Here is a 20,671-nt window from a genome sequence, read left to right as displayed (position 1 = left end):
AAAGGCCACAGGGAGTCTGAGAAAATTCACTTCTCTTAAGCTTCTCACTATTTCTCCAAAGCAAAGACAGGAGGGCTGCTGCCAGGACAGTGTGTTTGTACAGTATTCTGGTGCAATTGCAGAAGGCATGCTTTCTCCTGGCAGGTGCAGCCCCCATGCAGGGCTCAGCACGTGGTTAGTGGAGAACAAGCTGGATTTAAGTCCCCATCCTCCCTCTCAGCAGAGCGTCCTTGCAGAGAGAATAAGCCACACATCCACCTGTGGTAGCACTGGCTGCTACCTACTTCGCACATCCTGCCTGATATGGTTTGACTGCATCCTCACCCAAATCTTACCTTGAATTGTAGCTCCCATAATTCCCATGTGTTGTGGGAGGGACCAAGTGGTAGATAATTGAATATGGGGGCAGTTTCCCCCATACTGTTCTTACGGTAGTAAGTAAGTCTCTTGAGATCTGATGTTTTTATAAGAGGTTTCCCCTTTTGCTTGAGTCTCATTTTCTCCCTTGTCTGCCACCATGTAAGACGTGCCTTTCACCTTCTGCCATGATTGTGAGGCCTCCCTAGCCACATAGAACTGTGAGTCCATTAAATCTCTTTTTCTTTATAAATGACCCACTCTCAGGTATGTCTTTATCAGCATCATGAAAAAGGACTAATACACTGCCTAATACACCATTGGGGGTGTCTGAATGCCTCATGCCCTCGGAGTGGCAGCCTCTGAAGCAGAGTTTAGTGTGTAGCATGTGTCTGAGGTGTGTGCTTGAGATCAACTCCCGTGGCAGGGAGAGAGGAGGCAGGAGAGTCGGAGGGAGAAGTCAAACTGTGATGAAATCTGATGATGGCCTTGGGCAGCCCCATGGGGAGCCCTGGAGCTAGAATGTTCTCCAGAGTTGGACCAAGCTGGTCAGGCCTGTATCCTCCTGTGGTTTAGGGGTAAAGCTGCTCTGCAGCTAAGATGAGTCCTGAGTTGGGGCAGCTGACAGCTGATGCCCGGCCACCAGCGTGCTCAGTGGTGGGGGCAACAAATCTGTCCATGAAGGGAGATCTAGAAGGCATGTCACAGTGTCTGCCACACCACCCCAAGGCTGCCCTTTAATAACCTAGTTTTCTGCTTCAAGGCTGCCCTTGATATTAAATGTCATCAGAGTTCTACAGTATGCCAAGATTTGAGGGGCAGGACAAAACATCACCCTCCTGTCAGTGCCTTAGGCATTGCCTAACCATGATAATCAGAGAAAGCCGCTTTTACCCTAGTCTCTCTCAATTTTGACCCTAAATTAAGCATAATGCCAAAAGAAACGTTTTGGGACTCTCTGAAATGTCCAGGAAGGGAAGAAGCTTGCTGGGTGCATTCTGCAGGGACATCGATTTACTGTCCACACTCTTCGTGGTCCATATCTTCTCTGAGGCCCTCATGCCGAGAAAATCTTGCAGGAATCCCATATTCAACCTCAGGGGAGGAAGCCCCGTGAGAAACACAAGAAGGAAGATGACTGGGGCTTATGGAAGGGAGATTCGATGTCGCCTTATCCCAGGAGACCCCCAGCAGGTCCCTGGAAACAGGGGCAGGGGACAGGGGTGAGGCAGGGTGTGGAGCCCTGGATCCTGGGCCAGACCACTCAGTCAACCCCTGGCCTTGCTGCCCATGAGCTCTGCAGCTGTGGAAAAGTTCCTTAACTGTTCTATGCCTCAGTTTCCCCATCTGAGAAATTAGGATTGATAGTACCGACCTCAGAGGGCTCCTGCCAGGATGGACTCACGTGAATCCTTTGAAGAGGGCCTGACCCGCACTGCACTCAGGAGCTGTGGCTGCAAGAAGGGAGCAAGAAGGAAGGATCCTCTGAGTCTGGGGGTTGAGACAAGGCCAGTCCCTTCCCTATGGAGCCAACTTCACTGGAAGAGAGCTGCTCATGGGTTCAGCCTCAAACAGGAACATTCTGGGAAGCTCTCAGATGTTTCTATGTAATTGTTGAGCCAATTGGAAGTGATTCAGAAGGCAAATTTTGCTCTAATAAACAGAGCAATTTGTGAAGGGTTTTTGGTTCTGGGGAAAAAACTCCAAAATATCAATATTGTTATTAATGCTACAGAGAAGCAATGACCCATACTCTGAATCAACACTCTAATTTGTAAACCTCACAGACTCAGCCTTGAAATTCCTGTTTTGTTGAATTGCCCTCTGAAACAAAGGTTATTCTTAAACAATGTTTAGTAAACCAATTTAAGTGGGAATAGAACCCCTGAAATGTCAGAGGTAGGACGCTCCTGCAGTACAAAGATAGCCTAGCTTAATAGTTAAAGCTGTTCACCAGAGTCCAGCTACCTGGGTTCTGGTCCTAGCTCTGCCTCACACCAGCTGTGCAATCTTGGGCAAGCTACTTAACCTCTCTGAGTCTCTTTTTGTCTCAAATATGAAATGGAGATGATAATACTAGAACTTTACACATGACTTATGGTGAGACTGGAAACAGATAAAGTAGGTAAAGTCACAGCAAACCCTCATTAATTAGTACTATATAGTAATATACAGAATGCAGAGTAAAATATAAGGTATGAAAAAGAAAGCATGTGTGCACACACACACACTGCTCACTGCATTTGCACCCTATAGTAGAAACTGTTAAGTAGGCTATGCTTCACTTACAAAACCCTCCAAATCTCAGTGGCTTATGTGAAACAGAGAGAGAGAGAGAGAGAGAGAGAGAGAGAGAGAGAGAGAGGAGAAGAGTTATAGAGAGAGAGAAAGAGAGGGAGAGAGGAAGAGAGAGAAAAAGGAGAAGAGGTAGAAAAGAGAGAAAAAAAGAGAAGAGATAGAGAGAAGGGAGAAGAGATAAAGAGAGAGAGAGAGAAAGGAGAAGAGATAGAGATAGACAGAGAATGAGAGAAAGAGAGAGATTTCTCCTTCATAAACCATGTCGAGCACACATTGCTGGGTGGACACGGGTTATCTTCTGCAGCCACAGTTGCAGAGAGGAAAAAGGAGGTGGAGAAACACATCACTTCTGTTCATAGTGTACCAGCCAGAACAAGTCATATGGCCATGTCAAACTTCAGGGAAGTGGGGATATGAAATTCACCCTCTGCCTGGAAGTATGGGAATCAGATATTGGACAGTAACAATGAGCAGCACACACCCAGAAACACAGCACCTGCTCTTTGGAATTTCCTTAGGCAATTTTTGCGCCTCAGCACATGAGTGAGAAGTGAGTCTCCCCTTCAGACGAAGGACACACCCTCTACTAATGACCTCTCAGGGCCATCCCTATTTTCTGTCCTGCTTGCAATCTGGGTGGCTTTGGAAGAATTTTTTTTAACAGTTACCAATGACTATACAGTAATAGTGTTCAATAAGCAGTATACTTAGTGATATTCTTGAATTCTAATTTTTTGCTGTAATTTTGACCGCAGTGAGGTCCTCACCATTAGAATTCATAGAAGAAATGCGAGGAGTTGATCAACAATTTCTAATGTAACATTTAAAGCAAATGAAAAGCTAGGCACTCTAATAGCCAGAGCTTGCTAATTTTTACCTTTTAAGATTCATTTTAAATCCTCTCAATTTTATTTATTTTATTTTATTTTTTTTAGACAGGGTCTTGCTCTGTCACCCAAACTGGAATGCAGTGATGTGATCTAAGCTCACTGCAGCCTCAACTTCCTGATCTCAAGCAATCCTCCCGTCTCACCCTCCCAAGTAGCTAGAACTAAGGTGGCCACCACCAAGACTGGTTAATTTTACAATTATTTGTAGTAGGGATGGAGTCTTCCACGTTGCCAAGGCTGTTCTCAAATTTCTGTGCTCAAGCAATCCTCCTACCTCAGCCTCCCAAAGTGCTGGGTTACAGGTGTGCGCCAACATGAGCAGCTTAAATGTTTTTAATGTAATGAACATGTCAAACATACTGAAAAGCGGAGATGATAGTACAGTGAAATCCCTTTTTATGAAGACTTGACATCATTTCACTACTGCATTCTTCTTTAACCGTCTCTAAAAACCATGGATATGTTCTTACATAGCCACAATGCTGTTATCACACATAATAATTTCTGTTGTCACCTTTTTTGTGTGAGTGAGTATAATGTTTATTTGGGCAGCATCGATTCCCATAAAGCAAGATGGCTGAAACTTACTGCAGCTCTTCAGATAGCTCCATGCTCCTGGCATTGTGTAGGAGAACATTGCTTATTGCAGTGAATTGGTTCCCCTAGACTTCTTCTCTCCCACATGGAGCCTACTGAGTTGAGATGGAATATGCAGATCAACACGCCTTAGCTAACAATCAGACAGCAAAGCTGTGTTGGCTAATACTGACACCACTAAAGAAGGGCGAAGGGCACTTGGAATGAGGTACCCAGACGTACGAGTGCATAAACCTATTCCAAATGCTATTAGGTGAATCTGTAAGCTTTGCCGTGAGCCTATAGGTGCCATTTAGGAGTCAGCTATGGAAATGAGGTCAGAGTGACCCTTCTTGTGTTCCATTAAATGTAACCACATTAAGAGAGCTTCTTTCCACCGAAATGCATTATTAGGGCACTCTGTGTATGTAGAACTTCACCTTGAATGTATTAAAATAAATGGAAATGGACCTTCACCTTGAATGTTTCAGCTTAAGGGTCATGTCTGGAACTTACTTTGCAAAATGTACTCTCTACATAGCTTAGTGGTCAGAAAATGATCACCCTCCTCCGGAGGACTAATAATAATAATTTAATTCTCACAGCAGCCCTCTCTGGTACTATTATTGTTTCCATTTTTCAGCCAGGAGGAGAGACGATGTAGTGGAGGTCAGAGCTCAGGCTCTGAAGCCAGACTGCCTGAGCATGAATCCCAGCTGTGCCACTTACTAGCTGTGTGATGCTCTAAAAAAACTATACTTGTGGGGCTTGTTGTCCTTTGATACCCAGTCTGTTATAAAATTTGCTCAATTGTGTTACAACATTTTTTTGAAGTTGGTTTATTCTAAGTAGGATCCAAATAAGGTCTACAAATTGCTTTTGGTTGCTGTGTCTCTTAACGCTCATTCAAACTAGAGAAGCCCTGCATCTCCCCTATGCCTTTGGTTGATGGCAGAAACTGGGTCATTTGCTCTAGAGAATGTCCCACATTCTGAACTGGTCTTTTTCCTTCTTTGCTGTGTCATTTACGTTCTCCTTTCCCTCTGTCTATCCCATCCACAGAAGTTAGCTCTAGATGGTTGATTTCGTTTAGATTCAACTGTTTTGGCAAAGAGATTATACGAGTGGTGCAGAATCCTTCCTATCCCATTCCATGAACACATGCACGACGTCCTGTCACCCACAAAGCTCGAAGCTCAATCAAGCTTCGGGGACAGGTAGTGACAGCCTGAGTCTTCTGTTGTAAAATTCCTCACTCTTCACCTGTCTGTCATTGACAATATGGCTCGAAACAATCATTTTATTAGAGGTTGTAGAGGGTTGTTTTTAGAAATTCATAATCCTTTCACATTTATTAGGTTAGATGCCTCCCATACAGTGAATGTGTCCACATCAGTGAGGGCTATTTGGATACTCTCAAATACAGTTCACCCAGGAAAAGCCAGGGAGGTGCTTAATTTTTTCCTCTTAACTGCTCATTTTCAGAGTAGGGATTTGGGCCCTAGTTAATTGCAGTAGTGTCCAGAGAGGTTTCTTGTTTATTTGCTTCTTTTGCTCTTTTTTTTTTTTTTTTTTGGTGGGGGATAAAGACTATCTCTCAAATGATGATGCTGATGATTGATGTGCTTAGGCTTTGTGTCTCCACCCAAATCTCATCTTGAGTTATAATTCTTAAACTATAATTGTAATCTTCAAGTGTCAAGGGAGAGACCAGGTGAAGATAATTGGACCATAGGTGATGATAGTGATATGCTCTTCTCGTGATAGTGAGTGAGTTATCATGAGATCTGATTGTTTTATAAGGGACTTTCCCCCTCTTTTCTCAGCACTTCTCCTTCCTGCCACCTTGTGAAGAAGGCGCCTTACTTCCCCTTCACCTTCCACCATGATTGTAAGTTTCCTGAGGCCTCCCCAGCCATTCTAAACTGTGAGTCAATTAAACCTCTTTCCTTTATGAATTACCCAATCTCAGGTATTTCCAGATAGCAATATGAGAACAGACTAATACAATGATAAACTCATGGTTTTTCTGTCCTCAGTGTGTTTCAGTCAACTGCATTCACAATCCTTTTCATGCTTACAGTGTTCCATCTTTGACCCATGGGGGTCCTTTCGTGTTGGTGTTTGTGTCAGTTTCACATGACTCCAATGGTCTCCAATGGCTTCCTTGCTTCACGGCCCAACAAGATGTCTCAGCTCCTGTTGTGTTTTCTTTTTCCTGGACCTGAAAGCAGCCATTCCTTCCAAGAGCCCTGATTCCTTCTACTAGGCCTGTTGATTATATTTTAAAATACGAAGTACGTGTCTCTTTATGTGCATCAGCCTGGATCTGAAAGGTGACACCTATGTCTACACCCCCACTCCAAAGCCTCCTACATGGTGGCTGGCTCCACTTCATCCCAAAGGTCTGGAATGGATGAGGTTCTGTGGTCCCCTTATAAAGCCTCTTGCATTCCAAATGTGTAAATTATTTTATTCTTAGTATTTCCCTAACACAACTGTGAGTCTGAGAACGGACAGATGCAGTGAAATGTAAACCAAGTTATGAGCTAGTCAAAGAGAGATGCGGGAGTGCAAGCTCACAGGGCATGGAGGCCAAGGAGCAGTGAGACTCATGGACAAGGATCAAAATGTGGGTGTCAGCCCTGAAAGACTATCTCCCTTTCTCTGGGAATGTCACCCTCTTAGAGGAGAACACAGCTTCTAGAAGGATTCTCAGCAGAGAGAGAGGAGGGGAACCCCTGGCTAAGGTCAGCTGAGAACACCCACACCATCAATGTGGGGACAGACATCACAGACAAGTCCCCTCATGTCTGTGACTTCAATCTCCTGCCCTTTGAGAAGACAGATGAACTGGTTCAATGAATGAACCAGGAAATGTTCACACCAAGTTCCCCTTAACGTGAGCAAGGAGAAATTCATACAAACTATAAATGTCAATAAACCAATTGCCAATGGAGTTTTTGAATCAATGAATACTAGGAATCCAGGGAAGCAGGGCCCTTCTGAGATGCGACATGGACTTTCTAGATGGCTAAGGGAAGGTGAAGTTTTGATTTCACCATTCAGACCCTCACTCAACACAGCTGGTTGATTACCTTTCATGCAACATTCATCTCTTCTTCTCCTCATCTTCCCATTGGGATGGAAAGAATCCTCCACTATGCAGCTGGGTACTAGTGTAGACTGAGGATTGAGCATCTAGCTAAATTTAAGCTCTGGGCTGTCGTCCATGTGCTGAGCAATGCTGTTCAATTAGCAGATCTTTCCTTTGTAAACCATGTGGTTGACTGCACAGTTTGAGTCCCTGCCAACAAAATAATTTTTATATGGGCTGCCACTGCTCAGTGTTCTGCAAGTCATTCCTCTTGCTTAAGACCATACAAGGTTAGAGTTTTGTCTACTTCTTTTCAAGGTTCAGCTAACTTATGGCTGCAGGTTTTCACAGACAATTCAAAGGAACCCAGCATTCTGATGTTCCCAGGAGAAGAAATGTGGGGAAATAAGACCCCTGGCTGACATGCAGAAGAGATGAACAGTGAGAATCTCTGTGAGTTTACCCAGGTGGGCTTTACAATATACTTTGCTCTGAAATCCTGTGCTCAGGCCAAGCCCCGATATTTTAAACAGACAGAAAATTGGCTGGGAGCCTCCCTGAATGACTGTGCTGCTGATGTCATTTTACACCTGCCACAACCATCTATCTTCTGAGGGTGCAAAAACAAGTCTGAGATGGCTTTGAAGATAAGCACATTCAGGACGTGCTGACTTGCAAGCAGTGTGTGTGTGTGTGTGTGTGTGTGTGTGTGTGTGTGTGTGAGTGTGTGATCATAATGCCACAGAGCAGAGGTGGGGAGGCATGTGTGGAAACCCCAGGAGAAAACAGCACCTAGAAAAGTTGCCTGGGTTGGGGTAGGATGAATTTTGAGCATCACTCAAGCAATTTTGTTTCTGCAACCTGTATCTGTCTCTCTTCTCCTTCCCTTCTGGGTCCCCCTTCATCAAAATAAATACCCAAATATGAACCCTGGCAGGGTGGAATAGGTTATTACTGGTCAAATATCACAGCTGAAGTCACTGCAGAGATAGCAGAGATAGCCAGGGTGGCACAGACCTTACTTCGGGGGTCTCTTTTTTGTTTTGTTTTGTTTTTTGAGGCAGTTTTTCTCTTGTTGCCCAGGCTGGAGTGCAATGGTGCAATCTCAGCTCACTGCAACCTCTGCCTCCTGGGTTCAAGCGATTCTTCTGTTTCAGGCTCCTGAGTAGCTGGGATTATAGGCACATGCCATCATGCCTGGCTAATTTTTTTTTTTTTTTTTTTTTAGTAGAGATGGGGTTTCATCATATTGGTCAAGCTGGTCAGGAACTCCTGACCTCAGGTGATCCACCCGCCTTGGCCTCCCCAAGTGCTGGGATTACAGGTGTGAGCCACCACGCCAGGCCTTGGGCATCTCTTTAGGGAGGGGCCCCATCCCCTCCTCAGTCCAGTCGGGAATATAATACTTTTGAAGATTACTGGGAAAGGGTTTTTGTCTTGAAAGCAGAAGATGCACATTCAGCCAGCAAAAAGCTTCCACTCCTGAACTGATATGAAAATATTGAGAAAACAGCTGTCAGGAGACTTCACAGTTAGACTTTTTGCCCTACCTTTGTCCTCCTGCAACAGGCAAGTTCTAGCTGTGGCAGCCTTCACAATCGTCTTGCATCGCAAATGCCCAAATTGCCATTGACATCTATTATCCAAGCTCCTGGTAGGTCTCAGGGGCCCAGGGAAACATGAAAGAAAGCAGAGACCGAGGTTTGCTTCCAACACCCCTAGAGCATCAGGTGGGGTGAGATCATGAGGCCCAGCAGCAACTCCGCCCTTCACAGCTTGCTTTCTGCTGACTTCATTGAGCTTGCTAGCAGCCCTCACCTGGACTGGAGGCAGTATTAAGAATTAGTGGTCATAGGACCACATGCAGTGACTCACGCCTGTAATCCCAGCACTTTGGGAGGCTGAGGTGGGCGGATCACCTGAGGTCAGGAATTCGAGACCAGCCTGGCCAACATGGTAAAACCCCGTCTCTGCTAAAAATACAAAAATTAGCCGAGCGTGTTGGCACGTGCATGTAATCTCAGCTACTTGGGAGGCTGAGGCACAAGAATTGCTTGAACTCAGGAGGTGGAGGTTGCAGTGAGCCGAGATCGTGCCACTGCACTCCAGCCTGGGTGACAGAGTGAGGCTCCCTCTCAAAAATCAATCAATCAATCAATCAATCAATCAATACAAGAATTAGTGATCATAGGTGCATCCAACCATGTGTCTTCCAGGGCTGCAAGACTGTACCCCACAGCAGTAGAGCTGAGAGCCCCTAGCTCTGTAAACATGGGTGGCAGGGCCTTGGCAGAAGGGTATCAGATGTGTGCTCAGTGGATCTCACCCTCTGGTGCCAAGGTGCAAGCTCATTTCCTCTGCTTGCGTTTTCTGTCTTCTGGTCCTGCTCCATCATAGGCTGCTTCTCCTTGCAAACTTCTCCATGTCTTCATTTTCCTGTCTCCTTCCCTTCCTCTTCTCTTTCCTCCTTTCCTCTGTGTACCTGGGATCATTCCAGCTGACACAATCTCTGCCTCCCAGGCCACTGACTCAATCAATTCACCTAGCGCCAGGCCCTGTTCCCAACACTGGAGGATGGGATGGGAACAGGGCAAAGAGATCCTGGACTTCCACTGATGGGGTGAGATGTTGGAACAGACTGCTCATAAGGAGGCAAAGAGGTAGATACAGTAATTTCAGGGGATGGGTAGTGCAGTAAAGAAGATAAAATGGAGAAATGAGACAGAAAGTGATGGTGGAGAGGGAATCACTGTTTTAGCCAGTTTGGTCAATAAGAGTTTTTTTTTTTTTTTTTTTTTTTTTTTTTTTGAGACAGAGTCTCACTCTGTTGCCCAGGCTGGAGTGTGGAGTGCAGTGACGTGATCTCAGCTCACCGCAACCTCCACCTCCCTGGTTCAAGCAATTCCCCTGACTCAGCCTCCTGAGTACCTGGGATTACAGGCGTCCGCCACCACACCTGGCTAATTTTGTATTTTTAGTAGAGACGGTGTTTCACCATGTTGGCCAGGCTGGTCTCAAACTCCTGACCTTGAGCAATCCGCCCACCTCAGCCTCCCAAAGTACTGGGATTACAGGCGTGAGCCATCGTGCCCAGCCAAGGCATGTCTTTTTTAACTTCAGACTTGAATATTGAAAAGAAGGTGGCTGTGTGAAGATATGTGAGAAGGCGTGGCAAGTGCAAAGGTCCAGAGACAGCAGGCAGCTTGCCGTAGTTGAAACAGAAGGAGGCCAATGTGGCTGGAGCTCAGTCGGCCTGGGGTACAGTGGTAGAAGATTCAGTTAGAAAAGTTACAATTTAAAGGAAAGGGTTTGGGTTTGGTTTGGTTTAAATGGAAGACTGTGGGGTTTCAAGCAGATGAATGGTGAGCTATTATTTGTATCCGTGAAAGCATCTGAGACAGACATGGTGGCTCACGTCTGTCATCCCAGCACTTTGGGAGGCGAAGATGAGAGGACTGCTTGAGGCTAGCAGTTTGAGACCCGACCAGCCTGTGCAACCAAGAGACCCTGTCTCTACAAAAAATATTTAAAAATTAGCAGGGCATGGTGGCAAGCACCTATAGTTCTAGTTATTAGAGAGGCTGAGATGGGAAGATTGCTTGAGCCCAGAAGGTTGAGGTTGTAGTCAGTTTTGATTATACCACTGCACTCAAGCCTGGGTGACACAGCACACCCCTGTTTCAAAAAGAAAAACAAAACAAAAAAAGGCCAGGTGTGGTGGCTCACACTTGTAATCCCAGCACTTTGGGAGGCCAAGGTGGGTGGATCACCTGAGGTCAGGAGTTTGAGTCCAGCCTGGCCATGGTGAAAAATTAGCTGGGTATAGCGGCACGTGCCTGTAAACCCAGCTACTTGGGAGACTGAGGCAGGAGAATCACTTGAACTCAAGAAGTGGAGGTTGCAGTGAGGCAAGATCATGTCACTGCATTCCAGCCTGGGCAACAGAGCAAGACTCCATCTCAAAAAAACAAAAAAAATAAAAGAAAAAGACAAGCATCTGTCTGTGTAGTGGAAGAAGAATTGCAGAGAGGGTGGAGTGGTGGCTGGGAAATCAGCTGGGAGACTTTGTAGGGGAGAGGTGAGGGTGGCTTAATCCAGTAGTGTAGCAGAAGATGGGGGGAGAAGGGGTCAGACTCCCTCCACCTTTGAGAATCACATTGGATGTAATGAAGATAAAGAAGCTAAATTTCCTTCCCATCCCTTCTTTCACCCCTCCCTCCCCTTCCCTTCCCTTCTCCCTTCTCCTCTTCCTCTATGTCCCCCTCCTCCTTTGCTTTCTCTCCTCTTTCTTCTCCTTTTCTGTCTCTTTCTTCCTCCTCACAATGGAATGGTGCCATATTCTGACAGTAGCAGATATAGGGTAGGGAAAAAAGAAAATCAAAAGACGTATTTTGGCCAGGACTACAGCAAGCCTCTATGGCAATTCTTCTCTGAAAATTAGAGAAGGCACTCCCTATATCAAAAGGTACCTTTTCCACAGTGTGCATAAAGCCCCACACCAGAGCTTATGGCTTTGTGAACCTAACATGGGCTAGATCTCAGCCTCTTTTCCTTCCATGGATGGCTGCCTTTATGCAGTGCACAGGTTGGACAACAAGACATGGTGCCCCTGGTCTGGGCTATATTAAGTCTAAGATGCCTACTCGGCATCCACATGAAGATGTTAATTAGATAGCTGAGTAGATAGGTCTGGATGTCAGGGAGAAATGGGGCTAGAGGTATACATTTAGGAATCCTAACAGCATGCGGTGTTTAACATCAGGGGACTGGATGAGGTGCTGTTTTTTTTTTTTTGAGACAGAGTCTTGCTCTGTTGCCCAGGCTGGAGTGCAGTGGCACAATCTTGGCTCATTGCAGCCTCTGCCTCCTGGGTTCAAGCGATTCTCCTGCCTCAGCCTCCTGAGTAACTGGGACTACAGGCCCACGCCATCAAGCCAGGCTAATTTTTGTGTTTTTAGTAGAGACAGGGTTTCATTATGTTGGCCAGGCTGGTCTCGATCTCCTGACCTCATGATCCTCCTGCCTTGGCCTCCCAAAGTGCTGGAATTACAGGCGCGTGCCACCGCGCCCGGACGAGGTGTTCTTTATGTGAGTGTGGATAAGGAAGCATGGGGGGATGACAATGAAGCTTGGGACACTTGGGCACTATTTAGCAAGTAGGAGGAGGCAGAAAATGCTACAGAGACCCAGAAAGAGCTGTTGGTGAAATATGAGGATAACCTGGAAATTAACAGCCTAGAAATCAGTGGAGAAAATGTGTTAAGCAGTAGAGATGGGCTCCGTGGGATGTTGGTGAGAGTTGGAGTAAGATGAGGATGCGCAGAGCTTTTGGGAAGACAGAGATGCTGGGGCGCAGAGTGCTGGAAACGGAGAGGGTGGTTGAGCAGAATGGGCTGGGGAGAGAGAAGGAAAACAGAGGCAGCCATTTTCAGATGTTGGGATCAAAAGGGTAAGAGAGAAAGGGAGGAGGTGGATCTGGGTTAGCTGTCCCTGGCTGGGACAGGTAATCTTTAAAAAGACACAGCTTCTTATTGAGGAAATGATCCAGTAGTGAGGGAGAAATCGGTGGCTCAGGAGGGAGGGCAGATCCCAGGTGCTGAGTTGTCGGGAAGGAGAGGAGAGAGGGTCACCGGCCAGGAGGCTGGCAAATGGTGGGAAGGGCGTGGTTCTCCACCGCTTGCCTCTTGTATAGCCAGGTTATAAGTTGAGAGGGGGAAGCGTGAGGTGGGAAAAGAGAAGAGAAAGGATGACGTAGTGATCTATAGAGTGGGAAGTGAAATGTGGGATTGTGGGGGCTGGTGCGGGCTCCCTGCAGATCTGCAGCCACTGCAGGGTGGCGTCTGTCCCCAGCTACCTGCAGCTGCAGACACAGAGCTGGTGCAACTGGAAAGGAGGCCGAGAAAGCAAGGGACTGCATGGAATATGCAGGGAAATAATTAGAGCAAAGGGCACAGACTCTTAAAAACAAAAACAAACAAAACAAAACAAAAAAGGGAAAAGTCTGAAGTAAACATATCAGAGTATAATTATAATTTTTGGGCAAACAAAACCTTTCTTAACTAAGTCACAGTGGGAGGAAGTATTAAGAGAGCTATTCAACTAAACTAAATATATATGTGTATATGCACACACACCAAATATTCTGTAATGTGTATGTATATGCACACACATGCCAAAGATACTGTCAGGGAAATTGCAAGCGAACACTTATTTTATAAATTAGTTTTTAAAGCACTTACTAAGTTCAAGCCCTGCAGTAAGAAATTTATAAGCATTATTTTGATTTAATCCTCTGTATAGTACTTTACTATAGGTACAAGACTTGAACTTTAAAGTTCACATTTTAAACTAAGTTATAATGCTTCTTCCAACCTGGAAAGAATATTTACAACATATAAGGCAATTTTAAAAGACTGAATATGCAGGGATTATTAAAAGCTCCTATAAATCAGTAAGAAAAGAAGAACCTAACAGAAAAATAAGCAAGAAGCTACAACCAGGGAAGGCGCTAAAGAAGGAAATACAAATGGCTAAAACTATGATTCTCAGCATCACTAAGTAGTTAAGAAATGCAAAATTACAAAAATAATAAAATCCTATTTGATTAACAAAGATTAAAAACGTACTGAGAGTTGCTGCTGTCATACATTTTGTCAGAGTTTAAACTGGTACACCTTCTTTTTTTTTTCTTTTTCTTTTGACAGAGTCTTACTCTGTTGCCCAGGCTGGAGTGCAGTGGCACGATCAGATCTTTGCTCACTGCAACCTCTGGCTCCCGGGTTCAAGCGATTCTCCTGCCTCAGCCTCCTGAGTAGCTGGGACTACAGGTACATACCACCACACCTGGCTAAAATTGCTACAGCTTTTGTAATGAGCAATTTGGCAATATTTGAGGTCATCTCCTTTTACCCAATAATTCCTCTTTAAAATGTATTTAATGGAAATGAAACATGCAAAGATATACGTTCCAAGGTTTTGTTATCACATTCTTTATTATAGAAAAAAAGGAAACTGTTCAAATGTCCACCAATAAGGTACTGGTGACAAACTATGTAAACTACAAAATGAAACTCAATGCAAAATGTTAAAAATATTGAGACTGCTGTGTGTCTGAATGTGTTCCCAAAATTCATATATTGAAACGTAATGGCCAGTGTGATAGTATTAAGAGGTGGAGGCTTTAGGAGGTGGTTATACCATGAGGGTTCTGTCCTCAGGATGGGATTAGTCACTTATAAATGGCTGGAGAGAACCAGATAGGCCCCTTTGCCTTTCTAGCCCTTCCACCAGGTGAGAACACACAGCATTCAAGGTGCCATCTTGGAAGTGGAGAGCAGCCCTCGCCAGACACCAAACCTATTGGCCATTGATCTTGGACTTCCCAGCCTCCAGAACTGTGATACATTTGTATTATTTACAAATTACCCAGTTTAGGCATTTTGTTACAGAAGCACAAATGGACTGTATAAGAAGCAAAAGAATTGACTTTGAAAAAGTCTACAGTATCTTGTTTAGAGAATAAAGTAGGTTCACTCAGTATGTAGAGTATTTAGCATCTATAATACACACACATATACACATAAGTATATAAAAATTATAGAATAATATACACAAAATTTACTGTTCTTTGGTACATGGGATTTTGGGGACTTTTACTTTTATTTTCTATGTGCCATTATTTAAGTTATCTTGCACTGAATATATTTTATAGTCACAAAATAAATAAAATGTAAAATAAAATTTCATGTAATTAAAATTAAGAGACCTACTGCCTCATTCTCCCAAGTAGCTAGGACTACACGCATATACTACCATGCTTAGCTAATTTTTTATTTCTTGTAGAGATGGAGTCTTGCTCCATTGCCCAGGCTGATCTCAAACTCCTGGCCTCAAAAGATCCTCCCACCTTGGCTTCCCAAAGCGCTGGGATTATCGATGTGAGCGGTTGTGCCTGCCCCATAGGTATTCTTTATCCTGCAGAGTTCCCAGCATAACATCAAGTATGGAGTAAGTATCAAAGAGCACTTAACTGAGAAGTTGCTTCAACGATACTTGCTAACACACTTGCTTTTGATTGCTGCATTTGTTGGACTAACAACACTTGTTCTGTGCCCACTTTACCTATTAATTAGGAGAGCTTAAGACACTTGAGTGCTCAAGGTAAATTAGTGGAAGCGTTCACAGCAGAACTCGGGGCATCTTGAGGTCTTTATTCGGGTCATCTATTTCCTTGGTGCTTAGCACAGAAGTCATGTTGCACATAGTCAATAAATATTGGATGAATGGATTAATGAAATAATGAGTATATCCATACATCTTTCAAAACATTTGTGTTTGCGAAAATGTTCTATGTTCAAAACCATCATATGTTAGACCCTTCTATCCAAGTTTGGTCTGAGGACCAGCAGCAATGGTTTCATGCAAGAGCTCCTTAGAAAGGCAGGATCTCGTTATGACTATACCCATGTCACCCTTAGCCCCAGCTGCTGAATCAGATCAGTACTTGTCTCTGACCCCCAGGAATTCTTATGCATGGCCAAGTGTGAGAAGCACTGTTTCGGAGGGAAGTACTTGGCTGCCACTTTTCTTTTCTTTTTTTTTCTCGAAATGGAGTCTCACTTTGTTGCCCAGGCTGGAGTGCAGTTGCATGGTCTCAGCTTGCTGCAACCTCCACCTCCCGGGTTCAAGCGGTTCTCTTGTCTCAGCCTCCCAAGTAGCTGAGATTACAAGCACATGCCACCATACCTGGCTAATTTTTGTATTTTTAGTAGAGACAGGGTTTCACCATGTTGGCCAGGTTGGTCTCAAACTCCTGACCTCAAATGATCTGCCTGCCTCAGCCTCCCAAAGTGCTGGGATTACAAGAGTGAGCCACCGTGCCCAGCCTTGCTATGTATATATTTTTTAACTTCTGGGTTTAATGCTTTTTTCTGCCTCTTTGTTACCTAATTATAGGGTTTCAAGGTTTTGCTTGAGAATGGACCAGAAGAGGATGTTCTGAGCAACAGCAAACTTTTGCCAGCAAGGATAGATTTTTTGGAGGGTTTTTGCTGTCTTTTTTTTTTTTTAAATCAAGGATAAAATATCTGAGTTTTCACGTTGTGACTGATCCTTTGTTTTCTCCTTTTGCTTTGCCTGGTTTCGGCCTCTACTGGGATGGTCAGGATTAATGCAAGAAGGCCCCCTCTTTAGGCTGTTAACCCTTCATACCCTGCACCTGTAGCAAGGCTGGGTGGCCCTGAGAAGTCAACTGGTTGGGAGTGTTTTCCATTTGGGAGTAGCTTAGAGCCCAGTTTGGCTTCCAAGGACAAAGAAGGCTGCCGTCTCACCCTCCTCTCTACTGGCCACACTCCTAGAGCCCCATGAAATCGGCCACTGCCTGCCAGCTCTTCACAGACGGGCCGGGGCGGTCTCTGCAGGGGTGTCCAGGATCATGATTGAGGGGCCCTGGCAGGCAGGAGTGGAAAACGAGGCCTCGATTCCAAGCCCGAGTCATGCTTGTAAGCTCCTTGCTGCTTTCCAATGGAGTGCGAATGCATGCTGTCCTCGGCCAGGGTTCTGAGCTGGGCCAACCCTCTCAGGCAGGGCCCAGGGCAGTGTCTCCTTGGGGTTGTGCCCCCAATGCCCACAGGGAGGCAGGGCCACAGTGAGTCACAGGGGTGCAACAGCTCTGTCACTTGAAAGGCTCAGGGAGCAGCTCTGCTCTCCTTGTCTCTCCACCCCCACTTCTGTAGTCCTCATCCCATCTAGTCTGAAGCAGGGCTGAACTGGGCTACAGAGTGTCTGTCTTGAGCTGCAGAAACTTGACTCTGTGACTGGGACAGACAGTGCTGTCAAGATAAAGCTTCCAAGGATACAGCCTCTCCAGCACCTTAAATTTATCCAACAGACTTCTGCCAGTCTGTCTGAAATAACAGAGGTAAGTACCGTAGGACAGCGGAAAATGCCTTTCTCTAGCCTTCTAGGTTCCCTGGCTGGGCTATGAATTCAATTGACATAAGGCGGATGAACAGGCAAAAACCATAGTTAATTATGCATGGGAGTCCCACAAATTGGGAGCCTCCAAAAGGAGTCAGATGATTGAAGCTTTTATTTAGCATCCTGAGCGACTGAAAGGAATAGGGACTTGGGGCTTCTTAAGGGTGGTGGTAACACAACCTTCATTTTCCTTTCTTATGATCTGAGTTCTTCTTTCCTGGTTGGTAAGATTCCCAGAGGGGATTCATGACCTTCGAGTTCCTTTTGGAGGATCTGTCTCTTGGCAGATAAGGGGATCTCAGGGAAACGTCTGCCGGCATCTGCTACTCCCCAGGAGCCTTCAGTTCAAAGTACTCAGCATACAAAACATCATGTTTTGGGGTGGCATTTCCTGAACTCCTTTGGTGTCATCCAATTTTAATTGTATCCAAGGTTGTTGAATAAAGTTGGATTTTATGAAGAGGTAAAATACTGTTGCAATGAGGGAAACATTTCTGGAGGTTCAGAGGTTTATTCTAAATGAATCATAGGCAACCTCTAGCTTTCTCGCTCTCTCCCCCAACTTTCTTTCTTTTTCTCTTTCCTTCTCTTTTCTTTTGCTCTGTAGACCAGGCTGGAGTGCAGTGGCATAATCTCAACTCACTGCAACCTCCACCTCCCTGGTTCCAGCAATTCTCAAGCCTCAGCCTCCCAAGTACCTGTGACTACAGGCATGTACCACCATACCTGGGTGATTTTTGTATTTTTAGTACAGACAGGATTTCACCATGTTAGCCAGGCTGGTCTCGAACTCCTGACCTCAAGTGATCCACCCACCTCAGCCCCCCAAAGTGCTGGGATTACAGGTGTGAGCCACCGCGCCCGGCCTCTAGCTGTTTTCTTGAAGAAAGCATCCTACAAAGTGTGGACACATCATTCCAGGTCCAGACGAAGACAGATCAACAGGCCCAGAAGCTACTGGCTTGAGCTGCTAAGTATTTCAACTCACTACCTGTCATTCACCCACCTTGGTAATTGGCCCAAACTGAACTCAATGGTTCTCTAAAGGGCAAAGCAAAGATTAGTCTGTCCCTCACTGTTAAGAAGGCTCTTCTGGCCAGAAGCAATAAGCATCTCTCTTTTTATTTTGGAAGCAGAAGCAAGGTGTTTTTCATGCAACCTCTGGACAGAGGAAATGCAGTATATCCCAGCATACTGGCAGGGACATGGGCTTGGGAGACAGGGACAGCTAAGTGGGCATTTTAATGCTGCCACCTGCAAGCTGTGAGATTGGGTAAGGGAGTTATCCTTTCTGAGTCCCAGCCTCTGTAGTTGTAAAATGGAAATAGCAAACTCCACTGCAAAAGTTGGTTGATTTAATATAGGAACATCCGAAAAGCTCCTAATTCTGTGCCTGCCATGGTGTTGGGTGCTGGGAAGTATTCTCTCTTTATTGGCATCAAAGATTTTCCATGGAGATGTGCGAGAGAAAGGGTGGCTTCACCATGACTTTTTTTTTTTTTCTTTTGAGACAAGGTCTCACTCTGTCACCCAGGCTGGAGTGCAATGGCCCAATTTCGGCTCACTGCAACCTCCACCTCCAAGGTTCAAGTGATTCTCGTGCCTCAGCCTCCCAAGTAGCTGGGATTACAGGCACATGCTGCCATTCCCCGCTAACTTTTTTTTTGTATTTCTTAGTAGAGACGGAGTTTCACCATGTTGGGCAGGCTGGTCTCGAATTCCTGACCTCCAGTGATCCACCCACCTCGGCCTCCCACAGCAGTGCTAGGATTACAGGTGTGGGCTACTGCATCCGGCCCTTCACAATGACTTTTTTTAAGCCTACCTAACTGTCCTCCCAACTTCCCAAGTGCCTCAAGCCGGGTAATGAGACATGCTTTCCCAACTCTTTATCCAGCTTTGTGAAAATCATGGCTACGAGCACCAACCTCCCTAATGGAATTAGGTCTTTTTTCAGAAGTGCGAATTCTCCTAGGAGAAAAAGAATGCTGAGTTCCGGGCGCCACATAGGGATGCATGTCTGGGATGTGCTTTTCTAATCCCTGGAAGTGCCTGACTTCCTGAGAAGACTGAGTGGGGCTGGGGATAAAATGCTGACAGATGAGAGGGGAGATGGGGAAACAAGTGTGACAACAAGTCAGAAAAGCGAGGCATAGGCCTCGGAAAATTGGTGTGGCTTTGCTCTCTGGTGTCATGCCATTTATTTGATGGATGATAAACCTGATACATTTATAGTGGAATCTCTTCCCACACTGGCCGTTATACTTTATAAAGATTTTCTAAATGATCTCAGTAGAAATCCCAGTTTTATGAGAAGCCAAATTTTCACCATGTGATGCTATCTTGAAAAACATATGTCCACAGATATTCCTGGACACCAACTTTTAAAACCACCATTTCTCTTTCTTATACCATAGAAATATTTAGAAGAATTTTTAGAAACAATTTTTTTAGAAATCGGCAAATCATAAAATGTATCAAATATTTAAGATACTCAAAAGGAGCCAAAATAATATAATGAATACACCCATGTAGCTGTTAACCAGTTTAATTTTATAGGGTTAAAACAATAAATATAAAATATTTTCAGGCTGGGCGAGGTGGTTTATGCCTATAATCCCAACACTTTGGGAGGCCAAGGCAGGCAGATCACTCAAGTCCAAGAGTTCGAGACCAGTGGGTGACATAGTGAGACCCCCATCTCTACAAAAAATTTAGAAGTTGCCAAGTGTGGTGGCACACACCTGCAGTCCCAGCTAGTCAGGAGGCTGAGGTAGGAAGATCGCTTGCACTCAGGAGGTGGAGACTGCAGTGAGCTATGGAGTGCTCCACTGCACTCCAGCCTGGGCAGCAGAGTGAGACCCTGTCTCCAAAAAAAAAAAAAAAAAAAATTCCTAAAAGGCATATTGATGAAATAACAATACAAAAAAGGAAAGTAAGAGAATCCTGAACACAGACTTCAGGATGGTAGTTATGTTGAGTGGAGAAGCAAGGAAACAAAAAAGGATCACGGAGCGAGAGGGATTGTCCAGGATTTAGCCTTCTTAGAGGGTATCATGAATCAAAATCTATTAGAAATTCTGCCTCCAAAATTCTATCAAGTCTTCCTCTAAAAGACTTAAAGCCCAGGTGAGAGAAAATTCTTGAGCTCTTCAAAAATCACAGGTCTAAGAAAACATAATAAGGTCGGGTGCAGTGGCTCATGCCTGTAATCCCAGCATTTTGGGAGGCCAAGGCGGACAGATCACCTGAGGTCAGGAGTTCGAGACCAGCCTGTGCAACATGGTGAAACCCTGTCTCTACTAAAAATACAAAAATTAGCCAGGGGCTGTGGTGCATGCCTATAATCACAGCTACTTGGGAGGCTGAGGCAGGAGAATCGTTTGAACCCGGGAGGTGGAAGCTGCAGTGAGCCGAGATGACACCACTGCTCTCCAGCCAGGGCGACAAGGCAAGACTCTGTCTCAAAAAAAAA

This window comes from Rhinopithecus bieti, unplaced genomic scaffold (genome assembly GCF_001698545.2).
Source record: "Rhinopithecus bieti isolate Rb0 unplaced genomic scaffold, ASM169854v2 scaffold_758, whole genome shotgun sequence".
Classification (NCBI taxonomy): domain Eukaryota; kingdom Metazoa; phylum Chordata; class Mammalia; order Primates; family Cercopithecidae; genus Rhinopithecus; species Rhinopithecus bieti.
This window is presented reverse-complemented; position numbering follows the sequence as displayed.